This window comes from Monodon monoceros, unplaced genomic scaffold (assembly GCF_005190385.1).
Source record: "Monodon monoceros isolate NGI ecotype Baffin Bay Population unplaced genomic scaffold, NGI_Narwhal_1 Super_Scaffold_21, whole genome shotgun sequence".
Classification (NCBI taxonomy): Eukaryota; Metazoa; Chordata; class Mammalia; order Artiodactyla; family Monodontidae; genus Monodon; species Monodon monoceros.
Window position 1 is genome coordinate 32,836,786 of NW_021703778.1, and position 24,635 is coordinate 32,861,420.

The window sequence follows — 24,635 nt, forward strand, 5'->3', positions numbered from 1 at the left end:
CAGGATTCCCTCATGTTTATCATTAGGTCCCCATATATTAAAAATATAATTTTTGAAAGGTGCATACCATTTCATGTTATGAAATACTGTAATTTAACTAGTCACCTGTTGAGTATAATGTGTTACTTCATCCCATTTTCACTATTATAATGTGGTAAAGAACATCTTAAGAGCTAAATCTTACTATGTATTTCTCATTCCTTTAGGATTCAGCCTGTCTTAAAATTGCTTAAAGGATATGAACATTTTTTGTCTTTTCATAAATACTGACAAAAATCTTGTCTTAAAAGTTTGACTAACATTATAGTATAAAGTTGACCAAACCTGTGTAAAGTTTGACTGAAAATATGAGAGAATACACATTTCCTCCATATCTTTACCAAGAAATAGTATTTTCTTTCCTTCTTTTCCTTTCCATAAGATTTATTATTTATTTCTTAGATTAATTAATTATGATAATGAGTAGAGATATAGAGGTTGGACATCTAGTTTGTCTTTGGCTCATTTGGGGTGGTGTTTTATGTTTGCGATACCCTTTTTAGCCTTTTATATATTTAGGATAGCCACCCTTTGACACATACTACGAACATTTTCCCTGGCTCTTCATTAGCCTTTCATTTGTTTATGATATATATTTTTTAATAATGTAGAAGAGTTTTTACCTTTTAAGAAGTTTAGGTTAATACTTTCTTTTTATATTTAGCTTCTACTTTCATATTTAATGGATTCTCCTACCCAGATAACTGTTTTCTTCTAGTTCTTTTGTGGTTTCATTTTTCACATCTATCTCTTTTCTGTTCATCCAGGATTTATTTTGACATAAAATGTGAAGTGAAATAATTGTCCTTATTTTTCCTTAATAGTCAATCAGTTATTTCAGCCCCATTAAAGAAAACTTTTTCTTTTGTCTTCAAATAAAGCTACTTTTGTCATATACTAAATACATATATGTTTGGTTCTTTTTACCTTTTATTCTTTTTAGCTTTTATTCAATATAAATCAGTGCACATGGTTTTAGTAACTGGGAGTAATAATGTGTTTTTATTTTGTTATTGTTAAGTCTTACCATCCCCCTTTTCCCCCCAAATTTTTGGTTGTTGCTTTGTTAGTCCTCGAGTTTTTTAGTTGATTCTTTAGGGTCGTTTTAGTTGATTCTTTAGGTTTTTGGTTTTGAATTTTTAAATTAAAAAAATATTGTGTTATTTCTACACTTAATGTTTTATGTTGTATAATGAAAAAAATTTTAATGCCATTAAGTTTTCCTTTGAGCCTAGTTTTAGCTCTGTTCCTTAAAATTTGACAAGTAATATTTTTATTAAAATCCCTGCAGTTGCAGTTTTCATTCTTTAAACCATTGCTCCATGCTAGTTGGACATTGTGCTAAGTGCTGAGGATACAAGGATGAAAATGACACAGGGTCTTTGCTCTCATGGAGTTTACAGTCTGTTGGAAAAGCTAGGCTATTAACAAACCAATGAGTAAACAGTTTTCAGATTTTGACAAGTGCTGGGAAGGAAAGAAATAGGGTGTGCTATAGAGATTAGAAGGTGCTAGTTGGATGTCCTGAGAATATAATGTTTAAAGTTAGCGGTGATACTGAAGTGTGTTTGAGGAGTTTTCTTAGCTTCCCCAGTCTGTCAGAACATTAAAAAAATGACACACTGAACTTTTTCTGTAAAAGTTTTTTGTAAAAATTGCCTTGCAGACAGCTTCAAACCCCACCCTACCCCCTCCACCCCGTATCTTCCAGTTGGATTACTGCCTTAACGCTTGTCCTGTATAGAAAATTTGGAACTGTGATTCTGAGTTCTAAGATCAGGAGAGTGCTGGGGAAAGTTTCCCAAGTAAAGGGAACTGCTAGGACAAAGGGGACAAAAGTACCTGGCTTGATTTAGGATTTGACCGAGATTGGAATGACTGGAGTTTACTGAGTGAAGAGAGTGGGACAGACTTTACTGCAAGACTTATTTCCAAGTGGTAAGGCTGCTTCCACTTCGCCGCCACCTTCCTATCCTATTTATATTCCATGATCCAAATCAGTCGCCTGCAAATAACCTTGTTTTGCTCCTTGATACTTTCCTTCATTATTTCTACTGTATTTTCACTTTTTCCCCATTCAGGATCTTTGCATATGCTGTCCCCGTTTGCTTAATTGTGATTTTCTTGATGAATTAATCCTTAATGTTGGCAAAAGAGGTTAAGTTCTTCTGTTGGCTATACTTAATCTTTTCACATTGGACACATTTGCTTTGTTTTAGCATCTTTTTCTTCTAAAGCTGTGCTTTCCAATCTGGTAGTTACTAGCCATTTGTGGCTATTTATTATTAACTAAAATTAAATAATATAAAAAATTCATATCCTCAGGCTTACTAGTCACGTTTCAGGTGCTCAGTAACCACATGTGACTAGTGGCTATTATAATGGACAGCAGAGATAAAGAGTCTTTTACAACAATGAAAATTTATCTTAATTTATAAATAATCATGTGGCTGATAGCGACGGTATTTTATTTAAGTTTAAGTAGCCACATCTGGCTATTGAAATATGGCAAGTCTGAATTGAGATGTGCTGTAAGTATGAAATAAGAACTTGATTTCTAGCACAAAAAAGGGAAAAGAGCTCAATTTTTAAATTATTGATTACATATTGAAATAATTCATTACTTTTAAAAATGCTTTTACATGTTTTGCATTAAATAAAATATTACATTCAACTTAACTTTATTGAAATGTTTTAGCGTGGCCACTAGAAAATGGAAAATAGTATGTGGCTTGCATTGTTTTTTGGCTGGACAGCACTGGTCTAACTCTAGACTGTAAGTTTCTACAATGGAGAGACAGTTCACCATGGCATCCACAGCAGCTAGTGGTGCCCAGCATATAGTAGGTGTTCAAAAAGTTTGATGGATGAATAAACTTTTCAATAGGTAGAGAATGCTCCCTATTCAACTTGTGCTTTTTAAAATTTTTGGTTTTCTTCATGACTAAAATTAAATATGTTTTCCTGTGACTTGAGAAAAGAAGCTTTTCTTTTGATAGCTATATAAAAATTATCCTTATGAAATAATTGCTATGCATCATTCGTCTTTTGGGTTTTCTGGGTTTTTCTGGGTTTTTTTCCCTGGCTTAGGCTGCTAAAGAAAGGGGGCTTTAAAGTCTGCCAATCTGTTTCCTTTCATTTTTCTGTATCTATTGTGTGTTATTTGGCACATGAAAATTTATGACTATTAAATCTAAATAATTGAGGATTATGAATGCTTTTTCCTTTACTTACACTTCGGTCTCAATATTATGATCTCTGTTCCTTTTTAATTTACTTTATTGGTAACCTTGTTTATTCCTTTAGATTTAAAGCAATTTACTGTCTTATAAAAGACATCTATCAGCTTGGTTTATGCTTTCTAATCTGTTTATTTTCTTAATGTTTCCTTTGTGTTTAGTATTTTGCTGAATGGGCCATCACCACCCTCCCTCTCTCCCCGATTCTCACCTTGTATTCTTTTCCCTTAACGAGTTAGAAGGTAGCCGTCAGGAGTTGCAAACTCAAATACATACCTCACTTCTGTAGACACCATGTATTTGTCAGGGAAATATTTCTTAATTTTTTTCTTCCTCCGTTAGTTGGTGTTTTTCAGACTTTATCCTTAGTGACCCTAGTCATGTTTTTGCTAATGTCAGGGTGGTCCTTTCACCTACTACTGCCTTAACTACCTGTATTTATATTTTATATTATATATAAAATATATTTTATATTATACCTGTAATTTATATTTATATAGCACCCAGGGATACTACTGCCAAGGATTAATTTCTGTTGTAGGAAGAATAGTTTGAGCTATTCTCAGTGCTTAAAAATTCTGTGGAAGTTTTCGCCCTGCTCTGTTTGTACCAAAAGTTGTTCCTAATAGTCTAGGTATTGATTCTTTATATAGGGTCTTTTTAATCAAAAGTGAAATGAGACCAAGTTGTTCAGTGGCTTGTGCTCTTCTAAATTGTTTTCAGTTGATAGGTTTGGGAAAACCTCTGAACTCCCACAAAGAATATACAATACGTCCTTTGAATACTTGATGTTCAAAAAGTGATATTGTCACATATCACTTGAAGCCTTGAAGCTTTTGCAGCCTCCCTGTTCCTATGAAACAATATTGTTTTCAAATAATCTCAGTTGTGGTAATGCTTTCTTTTCGTTTATTTTTGCTGTTGTTTTCTTCTACTATGGATTTAGGAGAGGAATAAAATACCCTTAATTTTAACCTGTAAGCCACCTAAAATGATATTTATCAACTTGAAGTTCTTTCAAGTAGGTCCTGGAGATCTTTGAACAATCTGGAATAGCTAAGTCTATATTTCTCTTTTCTGTTGGTTATAGATTGAGAGTGGTTTTGGTGTTAAATTAGTGTATGTTCTATGCGTTTGTTTTACACAGATAATTAACTTCGATGTGAAAATTTGGCGTTAGAACAAAGGTTCATTTGGCTCCCATAACTGTCTACTAATTTTATGCTTGGCACATTTTAAGATTAAAATATTTGCCATCTTTTTTTCTATAACCCTGTAAAATTTTGGCCATCTAAAACTTGTTTTATGATTAACTCAAGTCTATGCTGTAACTCAAATTATGTATTTTTTCTATTGTTTGTTCCTGTACCTCTTCTGCTTCCAGTGTCCTTTTGCAAGTGTTCACACAGTGGGAAGAAAACCTGAACTTGACTCCTGAAGTACTGGGCATTCACAGCCATGAATCCTTGCAAAGGATTTTGGGACTAGACCTCTGTGAATTGGCTCTTTCAATTTGTCCACTTAAAAGGCATAATAGATTATGCAGCTGTTTGGGCTTCTGCAGGGTATTACTCCATATTCATGTCTAGTTGCAATTATGTGAATTTTCAGTTTCTTACAAAGGCTTCTCTTTGTATTCAAAACAAGTTTGTTGGCTTTATGTTGTTCTAATATATGAATTTTCTTTGAGGAAAAATGCTTGAAAGGTTTTTAACTTAGAAAACTAAATTCAAATTTAAAATTATATAAACTTACTGAATATGTTTTAAGAAGGAGCTATGCTAATTTGCTTTAATTTTGAATCTGTTTTTATAAATCAATTTTTGGTAGCGCTTAATATTATTTAAATGTCATTCAATCAGATAATGATTAATGTCAGAGTAGTAGTTAATGGGTCAAGCTCCTAAAAACACACAGTTCTAATTAAAATAAACATAATAAAATACAGCAAATTTAGTAATGTACGAAGTGACTGTAGGTCTTTTTTGTTGAAAAATCAGAATCTCTGTAGTAAAAATAACATTTAACTTAACTTACTGTTTTAAGAGGCATATGTATACCCTTCAGCTGTACCTTAGGGTTTCCATGCCACGTTAAAGTAATCCTTAAGTAGCGTACAAAATAGTGTCCACCCATCTCTTAAAAAAATAATAATGATTTTTTTAAAAAACAGCTTAAACCATTCCAAACTTTATACCTGAACATGTTCATTAGAACAAGTTGCCTTCTCCTTTTATAGATATCCATTTGCAGTGGATAAGCATTATCCTTGCAAAAACGCGCAACGTCAGACCTGTAAATGTGGTAATATAGAAATAATGTTTCTGCCTCATTTTTCTTCAGTTTCAAATAGAATTATCAGTCTTATGTCACTGAAAATTTCATTCTGTTCTTGTGATACTGAGAACATAAGTATCAGTGAATTTGATAGCTTAGAAATGAAATTTTTGCATTCAGTGTTCTAGTGCTATGTATTTTCACTTAAGATGTGGTTTTATGTTTAAGTCTTAGAGAAAAGACTGTTTTGTTCTTATTAGCAAAATTTTGCAATGGATTTTCTGTTGCCGTTTTAAATTTTTCGTACAAAATGTGAACTGTATTGAAAAAGGAGTCTTTATAAAGCATAACTTCACCTTCAGGCTCTAAAAAATATCAAATGATTTAGCTTAAAAGCATTGTATTTTAAACAGTTGGTTGCTGAACTGCAAATTAATGCTGCGTCTGTGAGATTTTCATTTCTGTTACTTGGTTTATTTATTTTTTACCTAGACAAAAGAGTAAGCAAATAGTATGTGATGGGAAAACTGAAACATTACCTACTGTTCCTTTAAGAAACCAGCTTATCCAGGGGGTTTTAGAGTGTTTACCTAACCTGCTAGCAAGGAAAAGTTCTTTAAAATAATGGATATTAGCCGTATCCAATCACAATTATCAGTTTCACTAACAGGGAGGAGATTTTACTCTTCAGCCACTAAAATTGGAGAAGGTGGAGCTTGGTATTCAGGTTTGGTTGCTTTGGAGTACAGCTTCAAGTGAAGTTAATCTGAGGTGAAGCAAACAGAAAATTGTGGAGGTTTTGTTGGTAGGATTTTTGTTCTAATCTTTTAATGATCCTTTATTTTACACTTTTGCTCCTTTATGCTTCTGTGTATGTTAGGTTTTGTCATTGTTGCTATTTTCTGATGCAAGCTGAACATTAAAATTAAGCAGGGAAGCAGAACAAAAGGGCTGTTTGGACAGGAAATAGGTGTTCAGAGAATCAAACTTGACTTTCTTTATCATTACTTTTAGTTCAGAATTTAAGTGTCATTAAAAAATACTTGAATAAAAATCATCTCCAGTAACAGGCTTTTCTCTTGGATTGGATGTTTGAGGAGTCATTTGTCAGTTTTTGTAAATGACATCTTGAGGAGGTCTATTTGATATGTCATTTTCCTTGAACTTAAGATGTTATTAAGTTGCTAAAAGACAGATATATGTGGTAGGGTTAAGTTGGTCCTTTTTAAAGAATTGAAATGCCAGCTGTTTAATTTTTTTTTTATCCCCCAGCATACCTCCCCTTTTTTAAAACTTCAGTATACTTTAAATCTAGCAATATTGTTGGCATTTTTAATATGCTTATAATTTTAGTTTTGTTTTTTAAAAGATCATGGATTCATTTTATATAGAACAAGGTAAAAACTTTCTCCTTCCTTCAAACTTCATTTCTTTCAAAGGTGGACGTAAAGTAATTGACACCCTTTTGAAACAGGAAATGGATGGATTTCTATTTTTCAGAGGTATAGGTAGACTACCAAAACTTTAAAAAAAAAGTATCTATGAATCTATTGACATTGCTTACTTATGAAATAATTGTAGTATGTTTCAGTACCAGAAGTTTCCTTTAGAGACTCTTGTCTTTATATTGTTGCTCTTTGATCGCATAGAAATTAAGGTACAGAATAATTTGAATAATCAGTATACTTGTATTTGCTATGCTGCTTCTTCCAGATCATGCAAAAGTTTTTAAATTAATGCTTTTCTGCTCTATCTATTGCATAAGCAATACTATAGTAATAATAAAATCAAGAAAAGTCACCCAGATATCCACAAGATCATTGTGAGGTGGTCTTATTTTTTTCCCCCTCTTCTATTCTGCACCTTACCATATTCTTATATTTTCCCTCTCATTGTAAATAAAGGCAGTTTTATGTTTTTTTGTTAAACTATATCATATATTGTTAAAATTGTTTTCATTTCATTTGCTATATAATTCTCTTAGGTTAATGGGACCTTAATTTACCTAGTCTTTTACCTGTTTTACGTTTAGATTGTTCCTAATTTTTCACCATTTTAAACGGTATTGCGTTGAACAAACCTCTTTGTGTAAATTTTAGAATACTTTCCTCTTTATTTCTTTTGGAAAAATCCCCTGGAGTGGGCTTAGATCCTAGATCAAAGGATATAAACACTTCAGTAGCCAAATCGCCTTTCGAAAAGGTTATTCCAATTTATATTGCCACCAGAAGAATGTGCTTCAAAAATTTCTCTAATGGGTAGCCCCTTAAGTGTTCTCATTAAAGTGTGCCTCTGAAGCTCTCTGACTTGTTGATTAGTTTTTGCCTAAACTAATAGCCTATTTTAAATTCCATTTTCCAAGATGTAGATGGATCTGAATCCATTCTCTGGACATTAAGATCAGCTGAAGGAAATTGGGAGAATTTTTACCCACTTAAGTGAGTAATTATATCTTTGTTGGTTAATATTGTATGTATTGCTTCATTTAAGTAGAGGGCTTAATGTTTTACATTGGCATTGTCGTTCCCGCCAGCTTTCCTCAGTACATGTTCTTTGGTAAGCACATACCAGAAGAAGTACTTTCTTGTAAGAAAGTACATCAAACATTTTTTTGAGAGGGAGTGGTAGTATTTGACTTAACTCTGAACAGGTATGAATAGCACATTTCTGATTTTTTAAGTACAATATAGAAACAATTAGTATGTATAGATCAGGGTTTTAAAATGATATATTACACCTTTCCAGTATTTCACAGGCTTTCAATTGAAGGTAAAATGACTACACACACGTAGTGTGTTACTAGTCCTATGTTGTTTCCGTTTGTCTGTAAGAGCATTCTCCGTTTGACAATAACTTCTGCATTATGTATGTACTCTTGCCAGCTAGTCTGTTAAATAGAATAGGCTATAATTGTTCAGGATAGGAACTTGTTAACTAATGCACCAGAATAAACTTAAAAAGTTGTTTTAAAGCAAAATTCTGTAAGACGTTTAAAAATTCTAATTTTAATTTATAAATGGGAGCCAGTGTTAAGTCATGAGTTAAGCTCTAACTCACTGATGGAACCAGTAGTTGAGCATGTATGTATAATCTTGAATTAAATAGTCTAGCTCATTTTGCAATTTAAGTAATTTATTTTCTGTAAATTTTTGCTGATAAATTTAGTATCTAATTTTCAGAGCTAACGTTGGTATGTTGGTCACTGTGTTTGTTACAGGGGGAAGTGCTGTTTTTTTTTTTTCTTTTAATGCCTATTTTGTTTTTCATGGCTTAAGAGTTTGATTTTTCCAGATACTTTGGTTTTCGTAACATTTGGAATGGAAGAGAAAAAACTTAAAACTCATCACTTTTCATTAATGAAATAATTGTTGCAAAATACATTTTCTCTGCATTTAAATTTGCTAGATGTGTCAGAATTTTATACAGATAATCTAAATACTTTATTCATGAGTAGAACAATTGTTTAAGTTTCACCTGAATATTTAAAATTTATGTTGGTGCTTAAATATTTATATCATATTTCTTTTGTTCTGAATTTGAGAAGATGCATTTAATTTTCTTCTTAAGAGATTCATCTTATTGCTGCCAGATAGAGATGAAGGTACTTGTAAATATAACGATTTTAGTGAAAGTCATTCAAATTTGGCTGTAGATTACATTTTGATGGGTACCCAACACAAAGGTTTACCTACTCCTCTAGTACTCTGGTAACATTAGAACCTTGAGAACAGATGATCTTTAATTGTTTCTCTACTGTACTGGTCTCTGGTTGCAGAACTAGGGAGTATCCTTTTTAGTACACTAGTTTCATTCGGAGTGTAGAAGCCAGTTCTCTAGAGGGAGAAGAAACTCTAAATGACCTAATATTGAGCCAAGATAACAATAGTGATAGCCCTATTTTATTCTTTTAGAATGGAGAAAAAAAGTGATCTAGAGGGGAGATGATATTAAATGCATTCAAAGTCTCTATTGTTCATCTCCATTCAAGGGGAATACAGTGATTTTTCATTTTCTTAATGACATAAGGAAAAAGGTTAAGGGGCAGCAAGTTGGTAAAACTTGAAAGAGCCTAGAAACCGTGGCTTAGTAATTACAAGGTCTCTTTGTTCTGTGTAATAGGGGGACTTTACAGTTTTGCAGTGTTTTTCCTGTATGGCTTCTTTATAAAAGTAGGTAAATGTTTTAGGAGGGTTTTTTTGTTTTTGTTTTTAAATAACTTAGGAATGCTTATTTATTAACTGATGTGTATATTAACCTGTTTGGCTGAATCTGATTTTCTGCATTTGTATGTCATTAGGAAAAAAAAGAACTCAAAACATTATTGTGGCTAGTAATGTTATGGTAGAAGGGAACAGATCCATCTATCTCTCTATACCTTTTTTTTCCCCTCCCCAAATAAGCATCTTGGGTACTTCCCCTACTCCCATGTTTTTTTGTTTGTTTGTTTTGTTTTTTGGTCAGTACTTGATTTCTTAGCAAAATTTAGCACTAGTGACTACTCTTTACTTCTTGAAACTCCTCCCATAAGTTTAATGGTATGCCTGGGCTTCCTTCTGTTTGTGATCTCTGTCCTTGCAAATGTTTCCTCTTTACAACCATTAAGTATTGGAATTTTGTAGGATTCTGACCTTAACACTCTTCTCTCTATATACTTTTTGGGTAATCTCCAGTCCCATATCTTCAGTTAGCATCCTGTATATATTAACAATTCTGAGATTGGCATCATGAATAGTTTTTTTGTTTGCACTTGAGACCCCTGTTCACCCAGCTCATGAATGTTTCTTCCATACCTGTGTTAAACTCAACAAAGCTAAACTTATCTGCTTATTTTGTCCTCCCCAGCAGTATCCCTCAAGCCCTTTTTTCCCTCCTCTCACAATAAGTGGGTATTACTATCCATGCCAGAACCCAGGTGTCATTCTGATTCTTCCTTTTCTTCATCCCCAGTTAGCCACAACTTCCTACTGATTTTAAACCCATAGTACCTCTAGGATCCATCCTTCTTTTTCTTCACCATCTTAGCACACGTCATGCTGTGGTTTCTCAGATTACTAAAACAGCATCCTGACTGATCTTCACTTCCAGTTTTGGCTCTCTATAATACATTCTTCACTATGCATTCACATCTGTCTCTCTGCTTAAAATTCTTTAGTGATTTCTTATTGCCCTTTGAACTTTCTTAACTACCAGCTAATTCTGTGCTAAGCATTCTCTGAGGTTGTCACCAAACAATCTTAAGAGGGGAAGTATTGTTACCTTCATTTAACAAGTGAGATGATTTAATGAGAACCTACTGTATAGCACAGGGAACTCAGTGCTCTGTGGTGACCTAAATGTGAAGGAACTCTAAAAAAGAAGGGGGTATATGTATACGTATAGCTGATTCACTTTGCTGTTATATAGAAACTAACACAACATTGTAAAGTAACTGTACTCCAATAAAAATTAATTAAAAACACAAGTGAGATGATTTAGAAATGCTTGCTGATTTGTCCAGGGTTGCCTTAGCTGGTGAGTGGCTAGCATACTTTGAACTGAAGTTTGCCACATCAGAGTCCTTCCTCTTAACCACCCAGCCATGTGCCTTCCTTCCTAAGCTAACCCTTACTTACTTCTCCATCTTCTTTTTTCCCCCACACCATTCCGAACTATTTGCAGTCCCTCCTTCTAAGACACACTCAAAACTTGTTGCCTGAGGGACTTCCCTGGCCGTCCAGTGGTCAGGGCTCTGCGCTTCCACTGCAGGGGGACACAGGTTCCATCGCTGATCGGGAAACTAAGATCCCACACGCTGCTCGGTGCGACCTAAAAAACAAAAACTTGTTGCCTGAGCCTAAAGTTGCTTTAAGGAAAACAAACATTTTCAAAGAAGAATTTCTGACAATTTTTTGGAACACTCCAAAAAGATACGACATTTTAGCATCCCTAGAATGTAAGAAGATAAAAGAATGAGACATAGGAAAAATAAAAGTAGTTTTCCATATGGGGTTAGTTTTGAATTTCAAAGCTGTTGAATTCCTCACATTTAATAAAAGCTTGAGACCTAGTTGTGTAAGAGGAAGATTAGGGAAAGTGTGAAAGCACTTTATCTGAGCTATTTGAAATGCTAATGACCTCCTTAAATAGCTGTTAGCCAGGACGTTGTGTTCATTTTTTCATCCAGGTGTATAAAGAATCTACCTGTGAACACAAGTCATATGAGGTACTGAGTAACTTATAGGTAGGGAAGTAGGCTCCATATATTTGTTTATATATCAAGTATATCATCAGAAAAGTTAAATATTGCAGTGACTCTTGCCTAGAAGGAAAATTGAGATAAACTGAGAAATAGTTGACTTGGAATCATTTTCATTTCAGGTATTTTATTTCTTTCCTCTCTCTCTCTCCAGCGTCTCCCTCCAACATATTTTAAGGCAAAAGGACCTCCCCTGGACCAAAAAACCCCAAGAACCTTTTAAATCTATAGCTTTTAAAGAAACTTGGTGTTAAAAGAAAAAGAGCAAGTAGATAGAGGTTTTGTAAATATAGGTAAATATTAGTCTCTTTGAAGGGTTTGATTTCTTAACTATAGTTGGGAATTAATGTAATTATAAATTTTTAATAAAAATCCATGGTTGCCCATTATAAAAACAGAAGTTTTTGTTTTTACCATTAAAGTATTTTAGAAGTGGAAAATGCCATACTACTCTCAAGTTTTAATTTGGTATATTTTACTATCCAGAGTAATCTTTTGCTTTTTTTTAAATAATAAAATCATCAACTAACAGCTCATTTAATAGATGTTAAATGTTATAATACATTCGTATAATAATAATAAAACAGAAGAAATTTGAAAATAATGTATTACTTAGCTTTGATAAATAAGAATACACAGTTATTTCTCTTAAATGTTTAGATAATTACTTAAAATATATAATGTACCCCTTCTGAATGAGAACCAAATCTTGATAGCTATAGAACTTTATAAAATACATTCACTTTTAATAGGAAAAATAAGTCTTGGCAGATTAAAGTGGAAACCTACACTGAAAAGGTCTCATTAATTGCCTAAAATAATTGTTTCAGTAAGCCAGTTCTTAGTGAGCTGCATGCATAGAGGCTAGTTGGTTGTCAAACCCAGTTGACTAGTCAGGTGAGTTTACAAAGTGCTAAAAGACTGGTCCTTCTCTGAAGGATTCCTATCTTATAAGTCAGTATTGTATATTACTGAGTGCCAAATTGTGGTTTGTTAAAAATGATTGCTGTAGGAGACAGAGTCAAGATGGCATACTAGGAGGATGCAGAATTTGTGTCTCCTCACAACTAGGACACCTACCAGGCACTGGTGGGGGACCATGGGCACCTAAGGGGACGGGAGGAACCCCCAGTGACCGGCTTGCGGGATCTTGGTTCCCAGGCCGGAGGCCGGGCCCGAGCTCCTGTGGTGGGAGCTCCAAGTCCAAACAGCTGGACTAACAGAGAACCTCAGACCCCAGGGAATATCAGTCGGAGTGAGGCCTCCCAGAGGTCCTCATCTCAGCACCAAGACCCAGCTCTATCCAACTGTCTGCAAACTCCAGTGTTGGACATCTCAGGCCAAACAACCAGTGAGACAGGAATACAGCACCACCTATTTAAAAAAAAACAAAAAAAACAAAAGAAACAACAAAAAAAATTGTTACATACAGTGGAACAAGGTAAAAACCTACAAGACCAAATAAATGAATAAATAGGCAACCTACCTGAAAAAGAATTCAGAGTAATGATAGTAAAGATGATCCAAAATCTCAGAAAGAGAATGGAGAAAGTACAAGAAACATTTAACAAGGATCTAGGAGAACTAAAGAGCAAACAAACAGTGATGAACAACACAGTTACTGAAATTAAAAATACTCTAGGGCTTCCCTGGTGGCGCAGTGGTTGAGAGTCCGCCTGCTGATGCAGGGGACACGGGTTCATGCCCTGGTCGGGGAAGATCCCACATGCCACGGAGCGGCTAGGCCCGTGAGCCATGGCCGCTGAGCCTGCACATCCGGAGCCTGTGCTCTGCAATGGGAGAGGCCACAACAGTGACAGGCCGGCGTACCGCAAAAAAAAAAAAAAAAACTCTAGAAGGAATCAATAACAATAACTGAGGCAAAAGACCAGATAAGTGAGCTGGAAGATAAAATGATGGAAGTAACTGCCAGGGAGCAGAGTAAAGAAAAATGAGTGAAAAGAGTTGAGGACAGTCTCAGAGACGCCTGGGACTACATTAAATGCACCAACATTCAAATTATAGGGGTCCCAGAAGAAGAAGAGAAAAAGAGAGGGTCTGAGACAATATTTGAAGAGATTGTAGTCAAAAACTTCCCTAATATGGGAAAGGAAATAGTCAAGTCCAGGAAGCACAGAGAGTACCATACAGGATAAACACAAAGGGAAACACGCCGAGACACATATTAAAGTATCAAAGATTAAATACAAAGAAAAAATACTGAAAGCAGCAAGGGAAAAGGAACAAATAACATACAAGGGAATCCCCATAAGGTTAACAGCTGATTTTTCAGCAGAAACTCTGCAAGCCAGAAGGGAATGGCAGGACATACTTAAAGTGATGAAAGGGGAGAACCTACAACCAAGATTACTCTACCCAGCAAGGATCTCACTCCGATTCGACAGAGAAACCAAAGGCTTTACAGACAAGCAAAAGCTAAGAGAATTCAGCAACACCAAACCAGCTTTACAACAAATCCTAAAGGAACTTCTCTAAGTGGAAACACAAGAGAAGAAAAAGACCCACAAAAACAAACCCAAATCAGTTAACAAAACGGTAATAGGAGCATATGTATCAATAATCACCTTGAATGTAAATGTATTAAATGCTCCAACCAAAAGACACAGACTGGCTGAATGGATACAAAAACAAGACCCTTACATGCTGTCTACAAGAAACCCACTTCAGACCTAGGGACACATACAGACTGAAAGTGAGGGGATAGAAATTTCCATGCAAATGGAAATCACAAGAAAGCTGGAGTAGCAATACTCATATCACATATAATAGACTTTAAAATAAAGACTATTAAAACATATAAGGTAGGACAGTACATAATGATTAAGGGATCAGTCCAAGAAGAAAGCATAACAATTATAAATATTTCTGCCCCCAACACAGGAGCACCTCAATACATAAGGCAAATGCTAACAGCCATAAAAGGAGAAATTGACAGTAACACAATAATAGTAGGGGACTTTAACACCCCACTTAAACCAATGAACAGATCATCCAGACAGAATATAAATAAGGAAACACAAGCTTTAAATGACACAATACACCAGATAGACTTAATTGATGTTTTTAGGACATTCCACCCAAAAGCAGAAGAATACACTTTCTTCTCAAGTGTTCATGGAACATTGTCCAGGATAGAGACCCATATCTTGGGTCACAAATCAAGCCTTGGTAAATTTAAGAAAACTGAAATCGTATCAAGTATCTTTTCCGACCACAATGCTATGAGACTAGATAATCAGTTACAAGAAAAGAACTATAAAAAATACAGACACATGGAGGCCAAACAATATACTACTAAATAACCAAGAGCTCACTGAAGAAATCAAAGAGGAAATCAAAAAATACCTAGAAACAAATACAATGAAAACACGACGACCCAAAACCTATGGGATGCAGCAAAAGCAGTTCTAAGAGGGACGTTCATAGCTATACAATTCTACCTCAAGAAACAAGAAACATCTCAAACAACCTAACTTTACACCTAAAGCAATTAGAGAAAGAAGAACAGAAAAATGACCCCAAACTTAGCGGAAGGAAAGAAATATAAAGATCAGATCAGAAATAAATGAAAAAGAAATGACAGAAACAGTAGCAAAGAACGATAAAACTAAAAGCTGATTCTTTGAGAAGATAAACAAAATTGGTAAATCATTAGCCAGACTCATCAAGAAAAAAAGAAGACTCAAATCAACAGAATTAGAAATGAGAAAGAACTAACAACTGACACTGCAGAAATACAAAGGATCATGAGAGATTACTACCAGCAACTCTGTGCCAATAAAATGGACAACCTGGAAGAAATGGACAAATTCTTAGAAAAGCACAACCTTCTGAGATGGAACCAGGAAGAAATAGAAACTATAAACAGCAATAACAAGCACTGAAATTGAAACTGTGATTAAAAATCTTCCAACACACAAAAGCCCAGGACCAGACGGCTTCACAGGCGAATTCTATCAAACATTTAGAGAAGAGCTAACACCTATTCTTCTCAAACTCTTGCAAAATATAGCAGAGGGCGGAACACTCCCAAACTCATTCTACGAGGTCACCATCACCCTGATGCGAAAACCAGACAAAGATGTCACAAAACAAGAAAACTACAGGCCAGTATCTCTGATGAACATAGGTGAAAAAATCCTCAACAAACTGCTAGCAAACAGAATCCAACAGCACATTAAAAGGATCACACACCATGATCAGGTGGGGTTTATCCCAGGAATGCAAGGATTCTTCAATATATGCAAATCAGTCAATGTGATAAACCAAATTAACAAATTGAAGGATAAAAACCATATAATAATCTCAATAGATGCAGAAAAAGCTTTTGACAAAATTCAACACCCATTTATGATAAAAATCTCCAGAAGTAGGCATAGTGGGAACCTACCTCAACATAATAAAGGACATATATGACAAGCCCACAGACAACATCATTCTCAGTGGTGAAAAACTGAAACCATTTCCTCTAAGATCAGGAACAATACAAGGTTGCCCACTCTCACCACTGTTATTCAACATAGTTTTGGAAGTTTTAGCCACAGCAATCAGAGAAGAAAAAGAAATAAGGAATCCAATTTGGAAAAGAATAAGTAAAACTGTCACTGTTTGCAGATGACATGTTGCTATACATAGAGAATCCTAAAGATGCTACCAGAAAATTACTAGAGCTAATCAATGAATTTGGTAGAGTAGCAGGATACAAAATTAATGCACAGAAATCTCTTGCATTCCTATACACTAATGATGAAAAATCTGAAAGGGAAATTAAGGAAACACTCCCATTTACCATTGCAACAAAAAGAATAAAATACCTAGGAATAAACCTACCTAAGGAGAAAAAAGACCTGTATGCAGAAAAGTGTAAGACACTGATGAAAGAAATTAAAGATGATACAGACAGATGGAGAGATATACTATGTTCTTGGATTGGAAGAATCAACATTGTGAAGATAACTATACTACCCAGATTCAATGCAATCCCTATCAAACTACCAATGGCATTTTTCACAGAACTAGAACAAAAAATTGCACAACTTGTATGGAAACACAAAAGACCCTGAATAGCCGACACAGTCTTGAGAACAAAAAACAGAGCTGGAGGAATCAGGCTCCCGGACTTCAGACTATACTACAAAGCTACAGTAATTAAGGCAGTATGGTACTGGCACAAAAGCAGAAATACAGATCAATGGAACAGGATAGAAAGCCCAGAGATAAAGCCACACACAAATGGTCACCTTATCTTTGATAAAGGAGGCAAGAGTATACAATGGAGAAAAGATAGCCTCTTCAATAAGTGGTGCTGGGAAAATTGGACAGCTACATGTAAAAGAATGAAGCTAGAACACTTCCTAACACCATACATGAAAATAAACTCAAAATGGATTAAAGACTTAAATGTAAGACCAGACACTATAAAATTCTTAGAGGAAAACATAGGCAGAGCACGCTGACATAAATCACAGCAAGATCCTTTTTGACCCACCTCCTAGAGAAATGGAAATGAAAACAAAAATAAACAAATGGGACCTAATGAAACTTAAAAGCTTTTGCACAGCCAAGGAAACCATAAAAAAGACGAAAAGACAGCCCTCAGAATGGGAGATAATATTTGCATACAAAGCTACTGAGAAAAGATTATCCAAAATATACAAGCAGCTCATGCAGCTCAATATCAAAAAGACAGCTCATTCCAAAAATGGGCTGAAGACCTAAACAGATATTTCTCCAAAGAAGATATACAGATTGCCAACAAACACATGAAAGGATACTCAACATCACTAATCATTAGAGAAATGCAAATTAAAACTGCAATGACGTATCACCTCACACCAGTCAGAATGCCCATCATCAAAAACTCTACAAACAATAAATGCTGGAGAGGGTGTGGAGAAAAGGGAACCCTCTTGCACTGTTGTAAAGTGGTACAGCCACTCTGGAGAATAGTATGGAGGTTCCTTAGAAAACTAAAACTAGAACAACCATATGACCCAGCAATTCCACTACTGGGCATATACCCTGAGAAAACCATAATTCAAAAAGAGTCATGTACCACAGTGTTCAGGCAACACTATTTACAATAGCTAGGACAAGGAAGCAACCTAAGTGTCCATCGACAGTTGAATGGATAAGGGAGATGTGGCACATATATACAATGGAATATTACTCAGCCACAAAAAGAAGCGAAATTGAGTTATTGTAGTGAGGTGGATGGACCTAGAGTCTGTCATACAGAGTGAGGTAAGTCAGAAAGAGAAAAACGAATACCATATGCGAGCACAAATATGTAGAATATAAAAAAAGAAAAATGGCTTTGATGAACCTAGGGGCAGGACAGGAATAAAGACACAGACGTAGAGAATGGACTTGAGGACACGGGGAGGGGGAAGGGTAAGCTGGAACGAAGTGAGAGAGTGGCATGGACACATATACACTACCAAATGTAAAATAGATAGCTAGTGGGAAGCAGCCGCATAGCACAGGGAGATCAGCTCGGTGCTTTGTGACCACTTAGAGGGGTGGGATAGGGAGGGTGGGAGGGAGACGCAAGAGGGAGGGATATGGAGATATACATATGCATATAGCTGATTCACTTTGTTATACTGCAGAAACTAACAACACCGTAAAGCAATTATACTCCAATAAATATGTTTAAAAAAAATGCTTGTTGAAGGTTGTATATGTTTGAGTCTGCCCAGGTGATGCAGTGCTGCTACCAACTTTTTAAAAATTTAATATAATTTTATTTTGGATATAGAGCAAAAGCTTTAATTCTGTTCACCTGGAAAGGGACCACCCCAAAATGGTAAAGCAGGAAGAGTAGTAGAGGGACATGCTCCCATCCACATTTTCCTGGTTCAGCAGGTTCTGTGTAATTTTCCACTTGCCCAGGAAGCTCCAACTTCATGGGATTCTTCAGGTGATGAAGAGGCATGGCAAATACACTCTGTATGTGAGAATGACGCGACTGTGAGCAGTGTTGAACTATCGAAAGCTATGCAGAGAAGTGGTGACAACAATGTTAAAGAGGATTAATTTAATAATTACAACACATATACTGAACACTGTATCAGACAGTTTACTTTTTTTTAGTTTTAATATTTAAGAGCAGTTTTAGGTTCACAGCAAAATTAAGAGGAAGGTACAGAGATTTCCTGTGTATCACCTGTGTCCCCACACATGCATAGCCTACCCCATTATCAACATTCCTCACTGGAATGGTACATTTGTTAAAAATGGTGAACCTGCATTGACACATCATTATCACCCAAAGCCCATAGTTTACTTTAGAGTTCACTCGTTGTTATATATTCTGTAGATTTGGGCAAACATACAAGGAGATGTATGCATCATTATAGTATCATAAGAGTTTTTTCATTGCCCTAAAAATCCTTTATATTCCTCTTGTTTAACCCTTCCCTCTCCTCCTCTGCCCCTGACAACACTGATCTTCTTACTGTCTCCAAAGTTTTACCTTTTTTAGGATGTCATATAGTTGGAAGCACACCATATGTAGCATTTTCAGTTTGGCTTTTTCTCTTAGTAATACGCATTAAGCTTCCTTCATGTCTTTTCATGGCTTGCTATCTTATTTCTTTTTGGCACTGAATATTCCATTGTGTGGTTGTACCACAGTGTATTAATCCATTTCCCTACTGAAAGACATCTCATTTGCTTCAGATACTTAACTCTTCACAGAATATTCCTTTGTCACCTGCCCTAACTGAAGCTTTCCCAAAGACCGCCACTTTCCTGTGGTCTTCTCAAGCGGTGGTTGTTGATTCTTGTTAAAAGGGGAGTGAGGTCTGTGTTTTCTAACTCCCTTTGTCAAACCATTGCTCTTCCAAGCAGAAATCCTGTGATCCTTCTAATATGACTGTTTCTCCTGTCCATTGTCTCATCTATATCATCTTCATGTTTATTGAGGATTTTGGCACCTGATTTAAGTTCTTTTTTCTCCTGTTTAGCCATCCAAGTGACTTTCCACTTCTATGAATTCAGGGATTTTGGTTTTTTTAATGTATTCTTTTATCCTCAGTGCCTAGAACAGTGGTTGGCGCATAAATGTGCTCACTTAATATTTATTGAATCAATAAACTTTTAAAAAATTTTTATAAACTTCCTGACTTCTGTCTCCACAGAGCTTTAGCAATCTATTCCAAAGTCCAAGCCTGAGACCTTATCGCTGCTTGAAACAATTCCACCCCAGAAATTTTTTTCTGAGTATAGAAGTATAATACATGATAATTACTAAAAATTTAGTAAATAGACAAAAAAAAATCGCTCATAATTTAGCTATCTAGAGATGAAAATGGATATTTTGCCTATATCTTTTTTCCTCTACACATGTTTTAAAGTTTTTGGAATGAGTCGTCATAACGCAAATACTGTTGAAAACACCCAGATGTTTTATGTGTGTGTAATTTTAGGGTTTATTGTGAAATCTTACCATGTAATTATTCTTTATTCACTCAAAGCATATTAATGCCTGCTCTGTGCTAGGCAGTGTGCCAGTTGCTAAAGATACTACATTAAAGGAAACAGCCCCTGCACTAAAGATGCTTTACATAAATCTCTTAAGTGATGACATCATTGTCAATGGCTCTATAGTGTTCTGTTGTATGAAGTACCATAGTTTGTTTAACCAACCCGCTATCCTTTTTGCTTAGGGAGTAATTTTTTTTACTCTGAGAAACAGTGCTGCCATCAGTATGTCCTTAGGATAAATTCATAGAAGTGGAATCTTGGGTCAAAGTGTACATGCATTTTTAAGTTGTTTCTGGGGAAAAGTTGTACTACTTTATATTCTCACCAAGAAAGTATGTATTGGGTTGGCCAAAGAGTGTTCCGGTTTTTTAAGTAAAAATAAAAGACACATTTTTCATTTTCACCAAGAACCTCATTGAACAACATATTTACCCTTTTGTTCCACTGCCTTCTGCCGTTTTTCAAGCAGCTTCATAATTCCATCTTCCCAAAACTTTTTATCTTTTTGAGCAAACAACTGTTCCAGGTGCCCTTTACAGTATTCCAAGAAATCGAAATTTTTCCATTTAAGAGAATTTTGTAAAGACCTAAATAAATGGAAATCTGAAGGTGCGATGTCTGGTGAATACGGCAGATGAATCAGAACTTACCAGCCAAGCTGTAACAGTTTTTGCCTGGTCATCAGAGAAACATGCAGTCTTGGGTTATCTTGATGGAAGATTATGCGTTTTTTGTTGACTAATTCTGGACACTTTTTGTCGAGTGCTGCTTTCAGTTGGTCTAATTGGGAGCAGTACTTGTTGGAATTAATCGTTTGGTTTTCCAGAAGGAGCTCATTATAGAGGACTCCTTTCCAATCCCACCATATACACAACATCACCTTCTTTGGATGAAGACCAGCCTTTGGTGTGGTTGGTGGTGGTTCATTTCACTTGTCCCACGATCTCTTCCATTCCACCTTATTGTACAGTATCCACTTTTCTTCGCCTGTCACAATTTAAAAACAGAACTTTTTCATTACATTTAAGTAGAGAATTGCATGCAGAAATATGGTCAAGAAGGTTTTTTTTGCTTAACTTATGTGGAACTCAAACATCAAAGCAATCAACATAACCAAGCTGGTGCAAATGATTTTCAACGCTTGATTTGGATATTTTGAGTATGTTGGCTATGGTCCTGCGTGGTGTAACGTTTATTGTTCTCAATTATGTCTTGATTTGATCGCTATCAACTTCAACTGGTCTACCCGACCGTGGAGCATTGTCCAGCGAGAAGTCTCCAGCACAAAACTTCACAAACTACTTTTGACACATTAGATCAGTTAGAGCACCTTCTCCACACACTGCACAAATCTTTTTTGGCAATTCAGTTGCATTTTTACCTTTCTTGATATAATAAAGCGTATGCCAAAAATGTTTACACAAAAATTCACCAATTTTGGTAAGTTTTTCTAATGCATGCTGATATGACAGCTGTCACATACAATCTAACAAAATTGTTTCGAATAAGTTAAAGACAACTGAGTGCTACTAGAGCCATCTTACAGAAAACCCGAATGAACATTTTGGCCAACCCAATAAAAGCTAGTTTAACTGCATAATAAACGAGTAGGTATGTTCATTTTTGAGTGATTGCCAATTTGGTGAGTAAAATTTTTTTCTTTATTGAGGTGTAATTTCCATACCATAAAATTCACCCATTTAATAAGTGTTCAGTAATTTTTAATAAATTTACAGAGTTGTGTAATTACTACCACGCTGCAGTTTTAGAACATTTCCATCACTCCAAAAAGATCCCTTGAGTCTGTTTTTAAACAGGACTCATTTCCATCCCCAGTCCTGGGTATCCAACCAATAGTCTGCTTCTCTATCTCTGTAGATTTGCTCTTTCTCAGCATTTCATATAAATGGGAATCATAAAATACATGGTCTTTTGAGTTTGGCTTCTTTCACCTAGGATGTTTTTGAGGTATATCCGTCTATCATTAGCTTCATCCTTTTCTTTTTTTCCCTTCCATATCTATAATTAGCTTGGTCCATTTTTTTCTTTTCTTTTTTCTTCTTTTTTTTCCCCTTTTTTTCCTTTTTTCTTAAGTGGAATTAAACAGCATTTATCCTTTTGTGTCTGGCTCATTTCACTTAGCATGATGTCTTCAGGGTTCATTCATCTTGTAGCATATATGAGAATTTCACTCCTTTGCAAGGCTAAATAATATTCCATTGTATGTATATATGTCACATTTTGTTTATCCATTCATCCATCCATGGACATGGCGTTGTTTCTACCTTTTGGGTATTGTGAGTAATGGTGGTATAAACATTAGTATATAAATATCTGTTCTAGTTCTTGCTTTCAAATCTTTTGGGTATATGCCCAGAAGTGGAATTGCTGGATCATAGCAGTCCTATATTTAGCTTTTTGAGGAACTGCCAAGCTCTTTTCCATAGAGGCTGCACCATTTTACATTCCCACCACCAACGCACGAAGCTTCCAATTACTCCACATCCTTGCCAAAACGTACTGACTTTTTGAGAATAGCCATCTTAATGATATGAAGTGGTATCTCATTCTGGTTTTGATTTGCATTTCTTAATGATTAGTGATATTGAGCCTCTTTTCATGTGCTTATGGTCCATGCTTGGGTGTACCTTCTTCGGGGATATGTCTATTCAAGTCCTTTGCCCGTTTTTGGATTAGGTTGTTTGTTGAGTTGTAGGAGTTCTTTATATATTCTAGATATTAATTGCCTATCAGGTAAATCATTTGCAAATATTTTCTCCCATGCTGTGGGTTGTCTTTTTACTCTGTTGATAGTGCCCTTTGATGGACAAAATTTTACAGTTTTGATAATGTCCAAATTATGTTTTTCCTTTTTTTGCTTGTGCTTTTGGTATCATATCCAAGAAATCATTGCCAAATTCAGTGTTTATATCTTTTGCCATATGTTTTCTCCTAGGAGTTTTGTAGTTTTAGCTCTTATGTTTAGGTCTTTGATCCATTTTCAGTTAATTTTTGCATGTGGTATAAGGTAAAGGGTTCAGCTTCATTCTTTTGCGTGGATATCCTATTTTCCTGGCACCGTTTGTTGAAAAGACTGTCCTTTCTCCATTGAATTGTCTTGGCTTAATCATTTTTTATTGCCAAATAGTATTCATTGTGTAGATATATACCATATTGTATTTATCCATTTACCAACTGATGGACATTTGGATTGTTTCCAGTTTTTGGCTAGTCTGAATAATGCTGCTATGAACATTTATGTATAAGTTTTTGTGTGGCATACATTTTTGTTTCTCTTAGGTAGAAGCCTAAAACTGGAATTACTGGGTCATGTGATAACTGCATGTTTATAGGAAATGGCTAAACTGTTTTCCTAAGTTTCTGTGTCTTTCACATTCCTACCAGTAATGCATGAGTGTTTCATTTTACCCTCACCAACATTTAGTATATATAGTAAGTCTTTTTGAATTTAACCATTCTAGTAGATGTGGAGTGGCATCTCATTGTGGGGTTAATTTGCATTTCTTAAATGACAAATAACTAATGTTGAATGCTAATCTCCTATTTTTCTGGCTGTAGCCTCCTATCATTCCAATTCTCGCTCCCTTTTTCCCGCCACGCTTAGTCTTAAGCTTGATTAAGACCTCCACTTTCAACACCTGTTGTTTCGTCTTTTCCTTAGCTTCAGTTCCTTCTTCAATTACTTTTCTTCCCAGTATTCTTAGCTTCTAGTCTTGGAGCAATTCTACCGTTTATATACTCTGCTTTTTTTTTTTTGCGGTACAAGGGGCCTCTCAGTGTTGTGGCCTCTCCCGTTGTGGAGCACAGGCTCCGGACGCGCAGGCTCAGCGGCCATGGCTCACGGGCCCAGCCGCTCCGCGGCATGTGGGATCTTCCCGGACCTGGGCATGAACCCGTGTCCCCTGCATCAGCAGGTGGACTCTCAACCACTGCATCACCAGGGAAGCCCTATATACTCTGCTTTTAAACCTAAGCTGCTGAATGCTACCAGAGAAAGTCACAGAATTTTATGTTTTGATACCATTGTGAATTTTTCTGTAACTTAAAAAAAAATTTTATTTATTTTATTTTTGGCTGCGTTGCATCTTCGTTGCTGCGTGCAGGCTTTTCTCCACTTGTGGTGAGCGGGGGCTACCCCTTGCTGCGGTTTGTGGGCTTCTCGTTGTGGTGGCCTCTCATTGCAGAGCACAGGCTCTAGGCACGCAGGCCTCAGCAGCGGCGGCACATGGGCTCAGTTGTTGTGGCACGTGGGCTCCGGAGTGCAGACTCAGTAGTTGTGGCTCGTGGGCTCCAGAGTGCAGGCTCAGTAGTTG

The 24,635-nt window shown here is 35.7% G+C and overlaps 1 protein-coding gene across 2 annotated transcripts in view; it reads left to right on the plus strand.

Moving 5' to 3' along the window:
- The window catches only part of ZFAND6 (zinc finger AN1-type containing 6), a 75,579-nt gene that overhangs the window by 3,746 nt on the left and 47,198 nt on the right, over positions 1-24,635 (plus strand). Inside the window, exon 2 of one of the 2 annotated variants that reach the window (XM_029239477.1) lies at positions 7,918-7,993. The exons of the other annotated variant lie outside the window; for it this stretch is intronic. The gene's annotated coding sequence lies outside the window, so the exon portion shown is untranslated. The remainder of the gene's footprint in view (positions 1-7,917; positions 7,994-24,635) is intronic. 2 annotated transcript variants of the gene reach the window in all.